Source organism: Oryx dammah, unplaced genomic scaffold, assembly GCF_014754425.2.
Source record: "Oryx dammah isolate SB20612 unplaced genomic scaffold, SCBI_Odam_1.1 HiC_scaffold_26, whole genome shotgun sequence".
NCBI lineage: Eukaryota > Metazoa > Chordata > Mammalia > Artiodactyla > Bovidae > Oryx > Oryx dammah.
Genome location: NW_024070210.1, coordinates 27,039,821 through 27,059,582, shown reverse-complemented (window position 1 = coordinate 27,059,582; position 19,762 = coordinate 27,039,821). Strand labels below are relative to the sequence as shown.

The following is a 19,762-nucleotide window of genomic DNA, read 5'->3' as shown; positions in this document are numbered from 1 at the left end:
AATTTGTTACAGCAGCAATAAAAAAAAAACTAATAGAGGTACCCAGTAGGAACTGCAGAGATGTGCTTCTCAGGCAGGAGCAGCTTGCAAATGGAGGAGCTGGAATTTGAACCCAGGCATTTTGGCTTCAGGAACGGTGATCTTTACCACCACACTAGATTGCTTCTCATTGGTAGGTTGTATATAGAACAAGTTTCAAGCCAGAAAAATATGCATTAAAGTCTAGTGACTTTATCCCAAGTTTTTCTATCTTGGTTTCACCAAATGAATATTCTTGCCAGCTTCACAAATTCACATTTTCATTCTTAAGATGAAATGCTTTTTTTTTTTTTCCTGTTGCTTTAGTGATAGCTTTTTAGCTGTCTTTTCATCTTTACAAGGAGAAATGAATATGAACTCAAGAGTGGTTAGAAAGATTAACTGAAATAATGTGTCTGGCAGATCATGGTGCACATTCAACAAATGTTACATAAAAATGACCAGGATTACCATTACCAATAACCCTAACACCACATGGTGGAGAATTCAAACCTATCAGAGTGGCTCCAAACAGCACAATTAAACCAACAGGCAAAGTATATTAAAAGTTGGATTGAGGTTCAAAAGAAGAATAAGCATCTTCTCCAACTTTAAATTTTGAATATTTTAAAACTTATAAAAGTTGAAAGAATAGTACAATGGACACCCACATACATACACACAGTCTTTCACCTCCGAGGATCACAAACTTGCTTTCTTCTATTTCTATAAACACAAACACACGCATTTTTGATGAGCTATGTGAAAGTGAGCTGCAGACAAAATATCATTTCACTTCTAAATACACTGACACGGAAAACCTCCCCAATCTTCTGTATTTCTTAACACTGAATTTTTTGAAAAGTCCGGCCAGTTGTCTTGTAAAATGTCCTATATTCTAGATTTTTCTAATTGTCTCCTCTTCGAGATGAGATTCCAGTTTAACATTGTTATCAGGGATACAATTTATGTGATGCTGCTGCTACTGCTGCTGCTAAGTCACTTCAGTCGTGTCTAACTCTGTGCGACCCCATAGACAGCAGCCCACCAGGCTCCCCCATCCCTGGGATTCTCCAGGCAAGAACACTGGAGTGGGTTGCCATTTCCTTCTCCAATGCATGAAAGTGAAGTCGCTCAGTCATGTCCAACTCTTCGCTCAGTCGTGTCCAACTCTTAGCGACCCCGTGGACTGTAGCCTACCAGGCTCCTCCGTCCATGGATTTCCCAGGCAAGAGTACAGGAGTGGGGTGCCATTGCCTTCTCCGTTACGTGATGCTGGGGACTTCTTATTGCATCACATCATAGAGGCTCATAATAACAACTTTGATCACTTCCTTAAGTTGTTGGTGCTCAAACTGTCTCTGACCTGACCACTGAGAAACTCCTCAGGCCAGCTTCTGTGTGCTTTTGATATGTCATTATCACAATTAGTCTGTAAGTCCCTATACGGAACAACTCTGTATAAAAATAAGCTAAGTCCGAAAATGGTGAGCTTCCTTTAAGTATTCAGAGACTAGAAGACCATTTACTTCCAGAGCATAACTGTTGATTTTAAAACCAGATAGGTTAAATGGCCTTCTCTCCTTGAACGCGTCATGCTTCTGTCTCAGGAGTGTGGCAGTAGCTGCTTCTCTGTCTGGAATACTATCTGTACATTTTTTGTGTGAGTAACTCCTGCCTGTTATTCAGGTCTCAATATGTTACCTCCCCAGAGAGAACTTCCCTGATCAACCAACCTAAAGCGGCTGGTCACTCCCTATCATATTGCCCATTTTGTTAAATAAAAAATTAAAAATGCTTTAATTATGAACTATTTCAAATGTACAAAGAAGTGTAGAAAAAAGGAAACATACTCAAATACTGTATTACCTAGATTTAACAGATGTTAACATTTTACCACATTTGCCTCAGTTTTTTATTTAAAGAAATGAAACGACAGATACAACTTCTATGATTAAGAAATTCTAAAAATGGCATCACATTGATATGTATCTTTGCTACAATTTGCTCTTTTCACTCAATGTTTTTGAAAAACTTGATTTTACCTGACTTTCTTGCTTTTTTGTTATCAATATGGTTGCTGGATAAATGAATGAATAATTGATTCAGCTTTCATGCATAAAGAGCTGAAGAGCTCCAGGAGAAGCAGAATAAACCTAAAATGATATGTCATATGTCTGTATGTTTGCAGGGAGAGCTCTGCTTATGGAAATTAGTAACATAATGGCATTCTTTAGCAGTACTTTAAATAAAGCACAAAAAGGAAATAAAAAGACTTTATATTTGTGAAAGAAACATTATTTAACATAATTTTTTTTTTTTACTACAAGCTATTAAAATACATCCTAAAATGTGTGTTCACTTTAAGACTATACTGCCTACACACTTCAAGTAAAAAATCCTTTTAAATTCCAGATAAAAAACAACTACTCATTCTTGAAATAATCAAAGTGTTAATAAGATTACAAAAGAAACAATTCTTTGCCACTGTTTCATATTGATCGCTGAATATGAAATATCAGATTGATGAGAATTTTAAACAATAAGGAAGTTGAATGCGACTTTTAAGTTAACAGTAAGTTATAGCACTATGGCTGTGCACTGCTACCCCCAAGCAATATAGCCATGCTGTACTCCTCCACCAAGAGTGTTGCCCAGAGTCTGTTTCGCATTGGAACAGTACCCTGCAAGGCTTTAATCCAAAGGATTCTGGGATCGATGCAGGCAGAGGGGGCCCCAGATGGAATGCTACAGCAAACCAACATTTTAAGACAGCAGTAATGGTAACAATCTCACTAGTGTTCCACCTGACACACTGTTTAAATGCAGTATAGTGCTTCCAAAAAAGAGAAAGATATTAGAAGATAAGTAGATCCCACAATGCTCTCAGTATTATAGAGTTTATATTCATTTGTCCACAGGTACAAATAGTAAAATATTACTTTAATCTCCTTGGGAAAAGATGAAAACCTCTGACTTACGTTTTAACACATTAATATGCCTATGCAAATGAGCCATATTTGAAATATAACTTCCAAGGTTACACAGTTAATCTTAATTTTACATACTAATGAATCATTGTAAAATGATAAATAAACCTTTTTACTTCTATGTATGCCCTTATCTGAAGGTTTTTTTTTTTGGCATGATCCTCTTCCCACTCTCGAGATAAGCCATAGTCTCTCTTTTCTTCTCACTCAGTAACCTCACTGAAATTCATGCTTTCAAGTGCCACCTACATGCCAATGAGCTCATCTATTTACAAGTCCATTTTTCTAAGTGTCAACTAGCCATCTCTCCTTGAATCCCACTACAACTCCAAGTTAAACTGATTATTTATGCTTCCCCTCCATGAAACATTCTCCTTAAAAATAAAACCAAATTATGCTTTTTGATGTTCTCCATGTTGGTTGATGGTATTGGCACCATGACAACACTCTCATCTACTCAGTTACCTAAGCCAGAATCTCTGGGGAATATCCAGTTCTCCTACTCAGGCTCTCATCCAATCCCTTTTCAAATCTTTTGCTGCAGGCTACTAACTGAAGTATAAGGTTCAATCTATTTCTGGAGATCAAAACAATATTGACAACTTCATATGGTTCAACCTAAAAAAAATGTATAAAGAGAACAAATAAGATTAACCATAATTTTAATATTTTCTCTATTTGTTTCTGTTAGATACATAAAAGGAAGCTAAGTTAGCATTTTAGATCTCAACAGGCTAGTGGGAGCTGAGGACGTCTTTCTTATACTAATGCACACACACAAATGAAAAAGAGCACAAATAGAAAACAACAGAAAAGAATACTGAAGCAAAGAATAGGGAGGGGAAAAGAAGAGAAATGAAGATAAGCCCAAAGAGAACAGAACAGAAAAGAGAAGGGAAGGCAGTTACTGCCATCACCTCTTAATTCACACTGCACTTTGTACTTTCCCAATACTGAGATGAGACAAGGAGGAAAAGTCCAGATAAAGGAAGTTCAGTAGAGTCTAAGGCCGTGTTGGCTAAAAGTTTTCATTAAGCCATCTTGAAACACATTAGATAGAAAATGCTCATTAATCTCTAATCTGAGGAACAGTCCTTATATAATAGAGAGCTGATTCACTTGGTAACAACATCCTTAAATATTAAGTATTTCTTCTGGGGCTTTTGTCTTAGTAAGATTTGTTATCTTGATCAATCAAAATGTTCTTTTATTTTACTTCCTATTAAAGTAAACCCAATAAAGTGTTATTTCTATATATAAAGTACATTCGAAATACATCTAACTGCAACTAGGCATTCGTCTTATTCTTGAATTGACCGAGTTTGAATATGAAATCTGAAGGACAGCCTCAGTTCAGTTCAGTTCAGTACAGTCGCTCAGTCGTGTCTGACTCTTTGCGACCCCATGAATCGCAGCACGCCAGGCCTCCCTGTCCATCACCATCTCCCAGAGTTCACTCAGACTCACGTCCATCGAGTCCGTGATGCCATCCAGTCATCTCATCCTCGGTCGTCCTCTTCTCCTCCTGCCCCAATCTCTCCCAGCATCAGGGTCTTTTCCAATGAGTCAACTCTTTGCATGAGGTGGCCAAAGTACTGGAGTTTCAGCTTTAGCATCATTCCCTCCAAAGAACACCCAGGGCTGATCTCCTTCAGAATGGACTGGCTGGATCTCCTTGCAGTCCAAGGGACTCTCAAGAGTCTTCTCCAACACCACAGTTCAAAAGCATCAATTCTTCGGTGCTCAGCCTTCTTCACAGTCCAGCTCTCACATCCATACATGACCACTGGAAAAACCATAGCCTTGACTAGACAGACCTTAGTCGGCAATGTCTCTGCTTTTGAATATACTATCTAGGTTGGTCATAACTTTTCTTCCAAGGAGTAAGCGTCTTTTAATTTCATGGCTGCAGTCACCATCTGCAGTGATTTTAGAGCCCCAAAAAATAAAGTCTGACACTGTTTCCACTGTTTCCCCATCTATTTCCCATGAAGTGATGGGACCAGATGCCATGATCTTCGTTTTCTGAATGTTGAGCTTTAAGCCAACTTCTTCACTCTCCTCTTTCACTTTCATCAAGAGGCTTTTTAGCTCTTCTTCACTTTCTGCCATAAGGGTGGTGTCATCTGCAAATCTGAGGTGATTGATATTTCTCCCGGCAATCTTGATTCCAGCTTGTGTTTCTTCCAGTCCAGCGTTTCTCATGATGTACTCTGCATAGAAGTTAAATAAGCAGGGTGACAATATACAGCCCTGACGTACTCCTTTTCCTATTTGGAACTAGTCTGTTGTTCCATGTCCAGTTCTAATTGTTGCTTCCTTACCTGCATACAGATTTCTCAAGAGGCAGGTTAGGTGGTCTGGTATTCCTATCTCTTTCAGAATTTTCCACAGTTTATTGTGATCCACACAGTCAAAGGCTTTGGCATCATCAATAAAGCAGAAATAGATGTTTTTCTGGAACACTCTTGCTTTTTCCATGATCCAGCAGATGTTGGCAATTTGATCTCTGGTTCCTCTGCCTTTTCTAAAACCAGCTTGAACATCAGGAAGTTCACGGTTCATGTATTGCTGAAGCCTGGCTTGGAGAATTTTGAGCGTTACTTTATTAGCATGTGAGATGAGTGCAGTTTTGCAGTAGTTTGAGCATTCTTTGGCATTGCCTTTCTTTGGAATTGGAACAAAAACTGACCTTTTCCAGTCCTGTGGCCACGGCTGAGTTTTCCAAATTTGCTGGCATATTGAGTGCAGCACTTTCACAGCATCATCTTTCAGGATTTGAAACAGCTCCACTGGAATTCCATCACCTCCACTAGCTTTATTCGTAGTGATGCTTTCTAAGGCCCACTTGACTTCACATTCCAAGATGTCTGGCTCTAGATTAGTGATCACATCATCGTGATTATCTGGGTCATGAAGATCTTTTTTGTGCAGTTCTTCTGTGTATTCTTGCCAACTCTTCTTAATATCTTCTGCTTCTGTTAGGTCCATACCATTTCTGTTCTTTATAGAGCCCATCTTTGCATGAAATGTTCCCTTGGTATCTCTGATTTTCTTGAAGAGATCTCTAGTCTTTCCCATTCTGTTGTTTTCCTCTATTTCTTTGCATTGATTGCTGAAGAAGGCTATCTTATCTCTTCTTGCTATTTTTTGGAACTCTGCATTCAGATGCTTGTATCTTTCCTTTTCTCCTTTGCTTTTCGCTTCTCTTCTTTTCACAGCTATTTGTAAGGCCTCCCTAGACAGCCATTTTGCTTTTTTGCATTTGTTTGCCATGGGGATGGTCTTGATCCCTGTCTCCTGATCAGGCACTCTATCAGATCTAGGCTCGTAAATCTACTTCTCACTTCCACTGTATAATCATAAGGGATTTGATTTAGGTCATCCTTGAATGGTCTAGTGGTTTTCCCTATTTTCTTCAATTTCAGTCTGAATTTGGTAATAAGGAGTTCATGATCTGAGACACAGTCAGCTCCAGGTCTTGTTTTTGTTGACTGTATAGAGCTTCTCCATCTTTGGCTGCAAAGAATATAATCAATCTGATTTTGGTGTTGACCATCTGGTGATGTCCATGTGTAGAGTCTTTTCTTGTGTTGTTGGAAGAGGGTGTTTGCTATGACCAGTGCATTTTCTTGGCAAAACTCTATTAGTCTTTGCCCTGCTTCATTTTGCATTCCAAGGCCAAATTTGCCTGTTACTCCAGGTGTTTCTTGACTTCTTACTTTTGCATTCCAGTCCCCCATAATGAAAAGGACATCTTTTTGGGTGTTAGTTCTAAAAGGTCTTGTAGGTCTTCATAAAACCATTCAACTTCAGCTTCTTCAGCATTACTGGTTGGGGCATAGACTTGGATAACTGTGATATTGAATGGTCTGCCTTGGAGATGAACAGAGACCATTCTGTCATTTTTGAGAATGCATCCAAGTACTGCATTTTGAACTCTTTTGTTGACCATGATGGCTACTCCATTTCTTCTGAGGGATTCCTGCCCGCAGTAGTAGATATAATGGTCATCTGAGTTAAATTCACCTATTCTGGTCCATTTTAGTTCGCTGATTCCTAGAATGTTGACATTCACCCTTGCCATCTCTTGTTTGACCACTTCCAATTTGCCTTGATTCATGGACCTGACATTCCAGGTTCCTATGCAATATTGCTCTTTATAGCATCGGATCTTGCTTCTATCACCAGTCACATGCACAACTGGGTATTGTTTTTGCTTTGGCTCCATCCCTTCATTCTTTCTGGAGTTATTTCTCCACTGATCTCCAGTAGCATATTGGGCACCTAATGACCTGGGGAGTTCCTCTTTTGGTATCCTATCATTTTGCCTTTTCTAAATAATTCCATAATGGAAATGAAGGTCGCTCAGTTGTGTCCAACTCTTTGCGACCCCATGGACTATAGAGTCCATGAAATTCTTCAGGCCAGAATATTGGAGTGGGTAGCCTTTCCCTTCTCCAGGGGATCTTCCCAACCCAGGGATCGAACCCAGGTCTCCTGCATCACAGGCGTATTCTTTACCAGCGGAGTCACAAGGGAAGCTGATAATGGAAGAGGAAGTAGCTTTCTTTCCCATTTAAACAAGATGAAAAAAGTATTAAAAGAAAACACACATTTTATACCTATTTAGAAACTATTACAAAAGGCTCTATACTAAAAATCTTTGGCCATGTATTATTGTGTAGGAAGTCAGAAATGAGCAGTATGTTTAGAAATAGATGCATTTCTATATTTCTGGTATGAATGTTCATCATACTTGAAAGATTTGACAACATACGCAACAAATACTACTACATTTTTCTACTAAAGAATAACAGTTGTATTTAAACTATATGTTGGATAAAGGACTAGTTTTCTTTTGAAACAATTTATCAGACCTGGGTCAGAAAACCAAATTTCCCACAGCTGATACTTAATATTTCCCATTGACCAAAAGGAACTCTGATGACGGTAAAATGCAGAGATTCAGCTAATGTCATAAATGCAGGGAGAAGCTAAATGAGAAAAGTCATTCAGGGATGGTCTTTAACAACAACACAGTCCACATTAATAATGTAACTACAATAATACTGAAACAACTAGCAAGGTGGGCTAGGACGATAGAGGCTTGTAGAAAGGAAAACAATCATAACTGCAGTTCAACAAATGCTAGACTGTGTGCTGGAAACTTACATCTAGTATTTTTTTTTAATCTTAATCATTTAACCCTACGAAATAGGCATTATTATTACCATTTTCCAGAAGAAACTGAAGCTCAGAAAAACTGAGTAACTTGCCAATGCTCTCACAGGTAATAAGCAGAAAATACAGGGAGAGTTTGATCTGAAACTCAAATTGTAACTTCAAAACCTGTGAACCTACGTTCATTTCAATTCTATGCTATTCTTCTGTGTAAGTACTAAAATATTAGTGTTGACTTTAATTAAAGAATATGCCTATTAGGCTTTGAGAGGAGGAATTACACATCAGCATAAGCAGATGGAGAAAAAAAGAGAGCAGGATGATTGCAAACACACACACCAACATGGAAAAAGGCTATAGTAAGTGAAAGTGAAAGTGAAGTCGCTCAGTTGTGTCCGACTCATTGCAACCCCATGGACTGTAGCCCACCAGGCTCCTCCGTCCATGGGATTCTCCAGGCAAGAATACTGGAGTGGGTTGCCATTTCCTTCTCCAGGGGATCTTCCTGACCCAGGGATCGAACCCAGGTCTCTTGCATTGCAGGCAGATGGTCTAACCTCTGAGCCACCAGGGAAGCCTGATACTGAACCACTGGCTAAAATCCATGAGCCTTATTCTTCCATCATGAAAATCAAGAGTGGACAAAGTGCTTCTCTGAGCTTAGAAGGGGACAAATTTACTCTTTTCCATCCCAGCTGGACACACATCAGAATCCTCTGGAGCTCAAATACACAAAACTGGCCATTCTCCCCCACCCCTAACTACCAAATTAGAATTCCTGTTTAAGAGGGAGTGGACCTTTATTTTAAAGAGATTTGTATAGATTTTGCTGAGAACTGCAGATTGAGTCATTCATTAGCTCACGCTAAGAACTTTGGCAGGTATTTCACATACATTATTCTATGTTTTATGACTGAATTCAGACAGGTTTAGTCACAGAAACTATATGATGGACAGGAGAGAGGAGGAGTTCACCACAGGGAGATTCTAAAAGCCTGCCTTTCCAGTGTTCTTGCCCATCCTGATGTCTTCTCACCTTGCCACTCTTCCTAGTGGGCCCTCTGACTGTTCCAAATTAAGTTACATGTGAATCCTCCATTAGCCAAGCACAGAGCAACACAGACACGTGCACAGAACCTCACTGGAGCCCCCCCTCCCCCCAAAAAAGATATTTATTTTTCCATTTTTGTCACTGCAAATTCCTTGTAAACATAAAAATTTTGTAATTTAAACAAAAACCAAACCCATAATTCTCTCCTAGGATGAATTTGATTCCATAAGGATAATACTAAGTAAGTGCACAAATGACACAGATGCAAAATTAACTGAAAACGGTCATTCTTCCTGAAATTTCTCTTAAAACAGCAGAGACGTAAAAGCAATGCTGCCACCTAGTAACCATCACTTTTTATTTTTTCGGGTCCCATTTTTAATCACGGACTTTGTATGGACTAGAGAATAGTAAAAGAACCGCTATGCAACCTGTTATCCACCACAATTACACTCCTCAAAAGTTATTATTAGGGGCAGAGGGGTCATTTATATATCATATTTTATTTGAAGGGCAATTAGGAAAGTCTAGAGGCCATCTAGTATGAGGGAAACCCTCCAACCACCCCTCTTCCCTCTCCATGTGGCATCAACATGGTTTCGGGGTTGACCACAGGCCCAGAATTGAATTCTGATCAACCTAATCATTGCAATGCCATTCCTTTAAACCTGTAATTGGTAAAGAAATCTTACACTGTTGCCAATTCACACATGTATCCCCCTCTCAACTATAATCTGTTCACATGTGAAACATAAATTCTAAACTACACCCAATCCAACCAATGGAAAGAACTTTTATTCCATGTTTATGAGATTCAGCATTTCCTGACTAATTAAGTCAATTTGCAGTAGAGTATTTGTTAATGCAGTCAGAACCACCCAAACTAATTAGAGATAAAATCTTGGGTTTTATTACCAAGACTTCATTGTTCATTATTCTGACTTAGTGTAAGAGGCTTCTAAAAGAAAGACTTAGGAAACATATTTTAAAAAGTCAAATGTCACTCATTTTAAAGAGAGGGATTTTGATCATTTGTTCCCTTTAGAACATTCTATCCTCTCCCTTTCCTACCCTTTTACTTGTTTGTTTGTTATTTTTTCCCAAAAATAAAAGGGAAAAAATAGGATACAAAAAGGAATTGTCAGAAGACTATAAAAATCTATGCCAAGTAATACTGGTAGGACCCTTGATTCTAAAGACATCAACAACAACAACAAAAAATGAACCACTGAAATGATACAATATTTTAAAACTTAATATAAAACTCTATCTGCTAAGTTTCTGTGTATTTTTAAATTAATCTATTTTTGAATATCTAAAATAGCCCCACAGTTCAAAATTCAAAAGGTTCCAAAACTAATGTCTTTCCAGAACATTTCTGTACTTAAGCCCCTTTCCTCTTGCAGGAGGTATCAAATGTTACATTTCTTATGAATACTTTCAGAGATTGTCGACTTGGAAATAATGCAGTGAATTAATTTCCAGCATGTCAATAGTCTGTCAATGTGGTACAATAAAAAAGCAATATGTTTAAGAATAAAACATCCTAAGTTCAAGTCCTTGTTTACCACAAACTAGCAAAGTCATCATTGTACAAATTAACCTAACCTCTGTAAGCCTCATTTTCATCTTTAAAATGGGGATAGAAATGGATATACTTGATATTGAGTGCCTTTTATAGCCAAGTAAAATGCTAAATGATGGAGATTCAGATGAGAAACACACTTGCTGTCTTCAAAAGGTTGGGAGAAAGACCAGGAAACAATTACAATATATAGTGATGATACAAGGACATAAGAAATCACGGAACACAGAAGGATGTAGTGGACATAATTCTTGGCATAAAAAAAAAGCAAATATTGATTTCCTTTCTAATAAATTTTCATTTGATTGCCTTATTTCATTTCACATTCACGTTTTAAAAACTACCATTGTACAGCTTTTTAAAAAAATGAAAGCAGTCTGTTACTTTTATGTTAAAACTATTCTTTAAAAAGTGAATCAATATGCAAAATTTCATGAACACAAATATCAAACCAATAACTCTCAATTCTGAACAAACCATTGACGTATCAAATTAAGTGAGTGTTTTTTTAAGATTTTTTCATTTCATAATGAAAAATACATTTCTAAACAGCAAATGAACTTCAATATGTTTTAGAAGAAAATATACTTTCACTGAAGTGAAACTCAAGTTCTCAGTCAACTTCTCCAAGATTCTTTAAGTTAGGTACCAATTAGAGAGGCTTAATATCTATCCTATTAAAAATATCCTTTGATCTCCTTGGAAAAACGGCCTGAATCTAGGTCTCAGACAGGGAAACTAGAAGATGAGCCTAAAGCAACAAATAGTGCCCAAAAGTAAAGAAGTGATTAAAAAAAAAAGACGCAAGAGCTATGATCTCCCACTGGTCACTCTAGACCAATTTGAGCAGCAAAATAACACTGGGTTATAACCTAAAGAATAAGATAAAAAAGAATAAATAGCCATGAATCGTATAGGGTGGACTTAATTATTTGCTTCCAAAGAACAGAGTAAGGAAAGAGTAAAAAGAGACTAACTATAGAAAACCAGAAGATACCGCCTTAAAAAACCAATCAAGGTTAACATCACTGGTGGTAAATTATGTTGCCCCCTGATGTGATGTGATGACATTCTGTGACATTCTTCTCAAAACTTCACATGTGTCTGAGTGCTCAGTCACTTCAGCTGTGTCCGACTCTTTGCAACCCTATGGACTGTAGCCCACCGGTTTTCTCTGTCTATGGGATTCTCCAGGCAAGAATACTGGGGTAGGCTGCCATGCCCTCCTTCAGGGGATCTTCCCAACCCCGGGGTCGAACTTGTGTCTCCTGTGGCTCCTGCACTGCAGGCAGATTCTTTTTTTTTTTTTAAATTGGAGGCTAATTACTTCGCAGTATTGTAGTGGTTTTGCCAGACATTGACATGCAGGCAGATTCTTTATTGCTGAGCCACTGGGGAAGCCTCCAAAATTCATAAGCTCAGCCTATTCTTGGGAAAACATCAAACTCAACTGAGGGACAACCTACAAATATGTGGCTAGTACTCTTCAAGTTTCAAAGTCATGAAAAAGAAGGAAGGTCTGAGAGATTGATGGTATTCTTGATTAGATTAGTGGTATTCTTGATTAGATTCTTAACCAAAAATAGAAATCAGTGGGAAAACCAGTTAAATCCAGGTAAATTCTGTACTTTAGTTAATAGTATTATACCAGTGTTAATTCTGGTTTTGACAAATGTATCATGGCTATGTGAAGGGTACAGAATGGTGAAGGAGGGCTGCCTACTATATTTCTAAGGTCTCCACACTGAGTTTAGGACATGAGAAGCAGCCCACAGCAATAGATATATCTGGGATTTGGTACAGGACATTCACGGGATCCCAGAAGGGAAAAGAGTCTAGGTCCCCCAGCAAAGATTGCCTCAGCCCTAGCCTGTGATGACTTTTTGCCAGTAGTAGTGAAGCAATGGTTGTATTTGGGTCAGGTGATCAAAAGGTGATGGCTTCTTCACCTTCTCTTCACCCACATGCTGGCTGGATGCAGAGGATTCCAAGGCCCTGAAGAATGATTGAGTCAAGCTTCCCTGGTGGTGCAGTGGATAGGAATCCACTTGCCAGTGCAGGAATCACGGGTTCGATCCCTGGTCCAGGAGGATCCCACGAGCCACAGAGAAACTAAGCCTGAGTGCCACAACTACTGAAGCCCGCACACTGAGAGTCTGTGCTCTGCAACAAGAGATGCCACCGCCATGGGAAACCCGAGAGTCTGTGCTCTGCAACAAGAGATGCCACCGCCATGGGAAACCCGAGCACTACACGGAAGGCTCAGCGCAACCAAAGAAAAAGAATGGTTGAGTCATAAAATGAAAGGAGTCTGATTCTGCCAATCACCACAGAAAAACCTACATCTGACTGCATCAATTAATCAGCAACATGGATGCTACCTGAAAGATGCAGTTTAAAAAACTCCACAGCATAATGACTCCAACTTTTTAATATCATTCATCTTTTCTTTGGGTTAACTCAAAGGGAATTTGCAAAGGAACTCATATTAAAGAAACACCTAAATGCTAGCTATTTCTTTCATGTTTTTGTTAATTAAACCCAAGTTAAATGCAATACTATTCAGAGAAAATATATACTAATAAATATTATATAAAATATATAAATATTATGTTTAATAAAATTATTCCTATTCATGCATGCTTCTGTTCAGCTTATCTGTATTTACACAAGAAAGGTCTTGGAATAATGTTCATAAAATGTATTTCAAGTATCTGGAGTGTGTGTGTGTATGTATGTGTGTGTGTGTGGAGGGAATATGTTGCCTTCTTTTCAGTACTTTTTCTATATTGTTAAAATTTTTAATGATGATATAATCCCATAAGTACTATTATGTTCATTAAACTCATAAGAAAAGCACAGCTAACATGCAGCTAACCTAGAGGGTGGGATGGGGTGGGAGGTGGGAGGGAGGTTCTGAAAAAGCTGCCTTCTGAACTCAAGTATTCTTGTTCCAGAGCCCTACTACTACTACTACTACTACTAAGTCGCTTCAGTCGTGTCTGACTCTGTGCGACCCCATAGACGGCAGCCCACCAGGCTCCCCCGTCCCTGGGATTCTCCAGGCAAGAACACTGGAGTGGGTTGCCATTTCCTTCTCCAATGCATGAAAGTGAAAAGTGAAAGGGAAGTCGCTCAGTCGTGTCCAACCCTCAGTGGCCCCATGGACTGCAGCCTTCCAGGCTCCTCCATCCATGGGATTTTCCAGGCAAGAGTACTGGAGTGGGGAACTCCTATACTATACTATCTTTATCGTAAGCGCTTAGCATTTTAGAAATAGGTGTAGGCTATGTTGCTGCTGCTGCTGCTAAGTTGCTTCAGTCATGTCCGACTCTGTGTGACTCCACAGACGGCAGCCCACCAGGCTCCTCGGTTCACAGGATTCCCTAGGCAAGAATACCGGACTGGGTTGCCATTTCCTTCTCCGTAGGCTATGTTATCTGTATAATAAACATACACTATACTTATTTTTTAAGGGAAGAGGTGTTAGCAGAGAATTTGGAAGAAGTAACTGCTGATATCTCATGACATGTGCTACTGGCAAGGTCGATGGCAAATGGGAAAAATCTAATAGTAGTTACAAAAGTTCTATACTGGACATTAAAGAACAGTCAATCATATGCATTACCAATATGTCCTAGAGAATTTCTTGGGATAAAAAGCAAGCACTGGTTTAATGTCAGGTGAACGTTTCTCAGAAAACTTTCATATAACAAATGTAGAGAAATTTGTGTGTATGTTTTAAACTAACAGAGAATTGGCTTTAAAACAATTTATCAAGAAACCATTTATTTTATTTTTTTAATTTTTTAAAAATTTATTTTTAATTGAAGGCTAATTGCTTTACAATACTGGTTTCTGCCACATGTCAACATGAATCAGCCATAGACATACATACGTCCCTCCCTCTTGAACCTCCCTCCCTCCTAACTCTCACCCCATCCAACCCTTTGGGTTGTCAAAGAACCATTTGTTTTTAATTGGGCAGAAGTGCTACATATTTAATGGAAGGTATGCTAAACTGACATCTGCTACAATTTCAGTGTAATTTCAAATATCACATTCATTAATGACAGAGACTTAATGTCTTGGTAAATTAATCCTGCTTAGTGAGACTGAATATGCTATTCTTACTCACACGAATGTTCAAGATACTGGTTGCAGCAACATATGGTACTACATGCATTAAATACACTAAAATTCTGAGGGAGAGCACAGTTTTTAAAGTGCAGGAATTTGTTACCAAGGGAAAGAGGGGAGGAGGTAGGAAGGAATGACACACATACACTCTCTCAAGCAGTATGAGATTATCCTTCAGCTCCCAGATATAACATTCAAAGTATCTTTTAAAAAAACAGATATTTTTCTCAGTAACATCTTGAGGTATGCAGCTTCTCAAGTAAATCTTCCACCCCAAATCCATCCTTTATAGTAAGTCTATGAACACCGAGCTTCTTTCAAGAACAACAATAAATTGCTTTTGCCTTTCCAGAACAACCAGCTGGTGAACCAAACAGAGAGGAACCAAACTTCCCCAATCACCAGGTGTCTTAACTTGGAACAGACAGTAGCAATGTGGAAGAGTTCAAATCTTGAATTGGTACTCTATGTTTACTACTTCTTTTTATAATTCTCAATAGATGCTTTTAAAAATTAAGTAAACGTTCTCTCTAATAACTGTGAAAAGAAAAAGGAAGATAGGAGGGAGAACAAAAAGAATCATGGCTTATAATAGAATGATGTTAACATCAAAGAATCAGTCATTTGAATACTGTTACAGTTAGAAACCAATAAGCAATATCATTAAATCCTTATTCAGTAATTCAGAAATAATTCTCGAAAGGTTGACATGACAGGCCTAAAACATAATGGATTTAGCAAAGAACACAGGCAAAGTCCCTGCTCTCAAAAGAGCATGGTGAAGAGACAGATATATATAGATATATCAGTTCAGTTCAGTTCAGTTGCTCAGTCGTGTCCAACTCTTTGCAACCCCATGAATTGCAGCACGCCAGGCCTCCCTGTCCATCACCAACTCCCGGAGTTCACACAGACTCACGTCTATCGAGTCCGTGATGCCATCCAGCCATCTCATCCTCTGTCGTCCCCTTCTCCTCCTGCCCCCAGTCCCTCCCAGAATCAGAGTCTTTTCCAATGAGTCAACTCTTCACATGAGGTGGCCAGAGTGTTGGAGTTTCAGCTTTAGCATCATTCCTTCCAAAGAAATCCCAGGGCTGATCTCCTTCAGAATGGACTGGTTGGATCTTCTTGCAGTCCAAGGGACTCTCAAGAGTCTTCTCCAACACCACAGTTCAAAAGCATCAATTCTTCGGCGCTCAGCCTTCTTCACAGTCCAACTCTCACATCCATACATGACCACTGGAAAAACCATAGCCTTGACTAGATGGACCTTAGTCGGCAAAGTAATGTCTCTGCTTTTGAATATGCTATCTAGATTGCTCATAACTTTTCTTCCAAGGACTAAGCGTCTTTTAATTTCATGGCTGCAGTCACCATCTGCAGTGATTTTGGAGCCCAAAAAAATAAAGTCTGACACTGTTTCCACTGTTTCCCCATCTATTTGCCATGAAGTGATGGGACCAGATGCCATGATCTTCGTTTTCTGAACATTGAGCTTTAAGCCAACTTTTTCAGTCTCCTCTTTCACTTTCAACAAGAGGCTTTTTAGCTCCTCTTCACTTTCTGCCATAAGGGTGGTGTCATCTGCATATCTGAGGTTATATATGATTATAACAGAAACTGTGCATGTGTACTAAGGCACCTCAGTCGTGTCTGACTCTGTGAGACTCTGTGAGACCCTGGGGACTATACCCTGCCAGGCTCCCCTGTCCATGGGATTTCCCAGGCAAGAATATTGGAGTGGGTTGCCATTTCCCTCTCCAGGGGATCTTCCCAACCCAGGTATGGAACCCTCATCTCTTATGTCTCCTGCATTGGCAGGTGGGTTCTTTACCACTAGCGCCACCTGGGAAGTCCTAATGGAAACAGTGATAAGTATTATAAAAAATAATGTGTAAGTCAAGACATGAGACAGGAAGTGCCTTTTATTTTAGATTTTTTTTTGATGTGGACGATTTTTGAAGTCTTTATTGAACTTGTTACAGTATTGCTTCTGTTTTACGTTTTGTTTTTTTGGCCACATGGCACAGGGGATCTTAACTTCCTGACCAGGGATGGAACCTGAACCCCTTGCCTTAGAAGGTGAAGTCCTAATCCCTGGACTGTGAGGGGAGTCCCAGAAAGAGCCTTTTATTTTTTATTTTATTTTATTTTTTTAGGAAGAGCCTTTTAGATTTGATCATTAGAGGTAAGCCCCTCTCATGAAGTGACATTTGAGCTGAGACCAGAATAAAATTTGGAAGCAAAGTATTGGACCATGTGAGCCAAGAGCCTCCTGGGCAAAGAAAAACAGTGGGTGCACCGGAGCAGCTAAAGCTGTGTCAGGGAAAGAAAGTGGTATAGAAATTATGGTTGAAGAGGTAGCTGGAGTCAGAGAAGAGCTTTGCAGGCCATGGTAAGGACTTCAGCTTTTACTCTCAGGTAAGGAAGCAAGCCACTGCAGGTTGACAGCAGGTGAGAAACGTTTGTGACTGATTCCTTGGCTGGCTCAGCCTGAAGAACACACCTTTGGGTAAGAATGAGGCAGTGAAAAGCCTTGTTGCACAACTGTGGGCAAGAGATACGAAAATAGGGAGAAGTGGCTGGATTGTGGCTGTAATTATGAAAGAGGAATCAACAGAATTTTCTCATTAGACTTCAAGAGGAGTATGAGAAGAGTCAAAGATGGCTCTTAGGTTTCTGACCTCAGGGACAAGGCGGATAGACCGTTGGCATGTTACTTTTAGGATAATTATAAGCATTTAGGACAATTAAAAGATGATTAATTAGATAATTAATCATCCAATTGTTTAAATAGTCTTTATAAACTGTGGAGCCTATGTGCGTGCTAAGTTGCTTCAGTAGTGTCAAACTCTTTGTGACCCTATGGACGGTAGCCCACCAGGCTCCTCTGTCCATGGGATTCTCCAGGCGAGAATACTGGAGCAGGTTGCCATGCCCTCCTCCAGGGGATCTTCCTGACCCAGGGAAATCTGCACCTCTTATGTTTCCTGCATTCGCAGGCACGTTCTTTATCACGTCCTTTATCACTGCGCCACCTGGGAAGTTCATAAATTGTGGTATTGATATATCAATATAATAGAATTATACACAGCAAAGAAACCAGAAAGCCACAAACCACCAGTACATGCAACAAGGTGGATGAACCTCAGAACTGTTTAATGATTGAAGCCTGGCACAACAGGTTGCTACAGGATTTCACTGATAGAAAGTTTAAGAACAGAAAAAACAAATCTGTAATGCTAGCAACTGGAATACTGCTTATCTTTTGGTGGGATCCAGACTGAGAAAGAGAGCAAGAGGACTTTTGAGTGGTGATTATACACAGATGTGTACAAATTTGAAAAAACAAGCCATCATGGAGGAGAATGACCTTCGGCCTTCATCAAGATTCTCATTCTGAGTAAAAAGGAACAAGTCTACTGCTGGTGGAGGAAGGGTGAGGTGAGAAATCCCCTATCTGGCACAGCACAGCAGTGCCTGCCTAAAGTTATGAGTGGAGGAGGGACAATGAGGAAAGCCCTCCAGCATCCCAACACTGCAGGCTCAGTCCCTAAGTCGTGTCTGACTCTTTGCAACCCCATGGACTGTAGCCTACCAGGTTCCTCTGTCCATAGCATTTTTCAGGCAGGAATACTGGAGTGGATTGTCACACCCTCCTTCAGGGGATCTTTCTACCCTAGGGATTGAAGCTGCATGTCCAACCTTGGCAGGCGGATTCTTTACCACTGAGCCACCTGGGAAATCCCATGGACAGAGAAGCCTAGTGGGCTACATCAGTGGGGTTGCGAAAGAGTTGGACAAGACTTAGCAACTAAACAACAACAACATACTAACTTACAACCCAACACTGCGGTGGCTTATTAATATCAGATAAAGGAGAGGTCTGAATAAGGACTATTAATTCATTTAAAATTGTCATAAACCTAAATGTGAGGGCAAGAACTACAAAACTTCTAGGAAAGAAGTAGGGAAGTGATGACCCTGGGTTAGGTGAAGATTTCTTAGAATACAAAAGCACAAACCAGCAAAGAAAAGCTTGACTTAATTAAAATTTAAAACTTTTGTTTTCTGAAAACTGGTTAAGAAAATAAAATGTCAATCTAAAAGAAGTGAAGCTCAAGTTACCAGAAATCAAGTTTATTTGGGAACAGTAGAAAAACTACAATTCGGGACACCAAGCTGTAGCAAATTACAGACAAGCCTGTTAAGGTTTAGGGTGGGTTGCTTTTATGAACAAAGTGCAAAAGGGGACAGTCCAGCTGGGAGATATGCTGAGAGTTCACTGGCTCAAGGATGGGAAGAAAGTTTTGGAGGATGCTCATTGGTCACAAGTTAAGTAAGTGTTAGTCACTCAGTCATGCCCTACTCTTTGTGACCCCATGGACTGTAGCCCATCAGGCTCTTCTGTCCCTGAGATTTTCCAGGCAAGGATACTGGTGTGGGTTGCCATTTCCTTCTCCAGGGGATCTTCCCAACCCAGGGATCGAACCCAGGTCTCCTGCACTACAGGCAGATTCTTTACCTACTGAACTACAAGGGAAGGTCGCAGGTTAAGTTTCAATAAATCTGTAAATCTGATAATCCTCTATACAGCTCTATACAGTCAGCAAAAACAAGACTGAGAGCTGACTGTGGCTCAGATCATGAACTCCTTATTGCAAAATTCAGACTTATATTGAAGAAAGTAAGGAAAACCACTAGACCATTCAGGCATGACCTAACTCAAATCCCTTACAATTATACAGTGGAAGTGACAAACAGATTCAAGGGATTAGATCTGATAGACAGAGT

General features: G+C 39.5%; 1 protein-coding gene across 5 annotated transcripts in view; it reads right to left on the bottom strand.

The window, feature by feature from the left end:
- Window positions 1-19,762, bottom strand: part of WDR89 (WD repeat domain 89) — a 51,999-nt gene that overhangs the window by 2,176 nt on the left and 30,061 nt on the right. Inside the window, exon 1 of one of the 5 annotated variants that reach the window (XM_040226304.1) lies at window positions 8,958-8,962. The exons of the other annotated variants lie outside the window; for them this stretch is intronic. The gene's annotated coding sequence lies outside the window, so the exon portion shown is untranslated. Of the gene's footprint in view, window positions 1-8,957; window positions 8,963-19,762 lie in introns of those variants that run through there. 5 annotated transcript variants of the gene reach the window in all.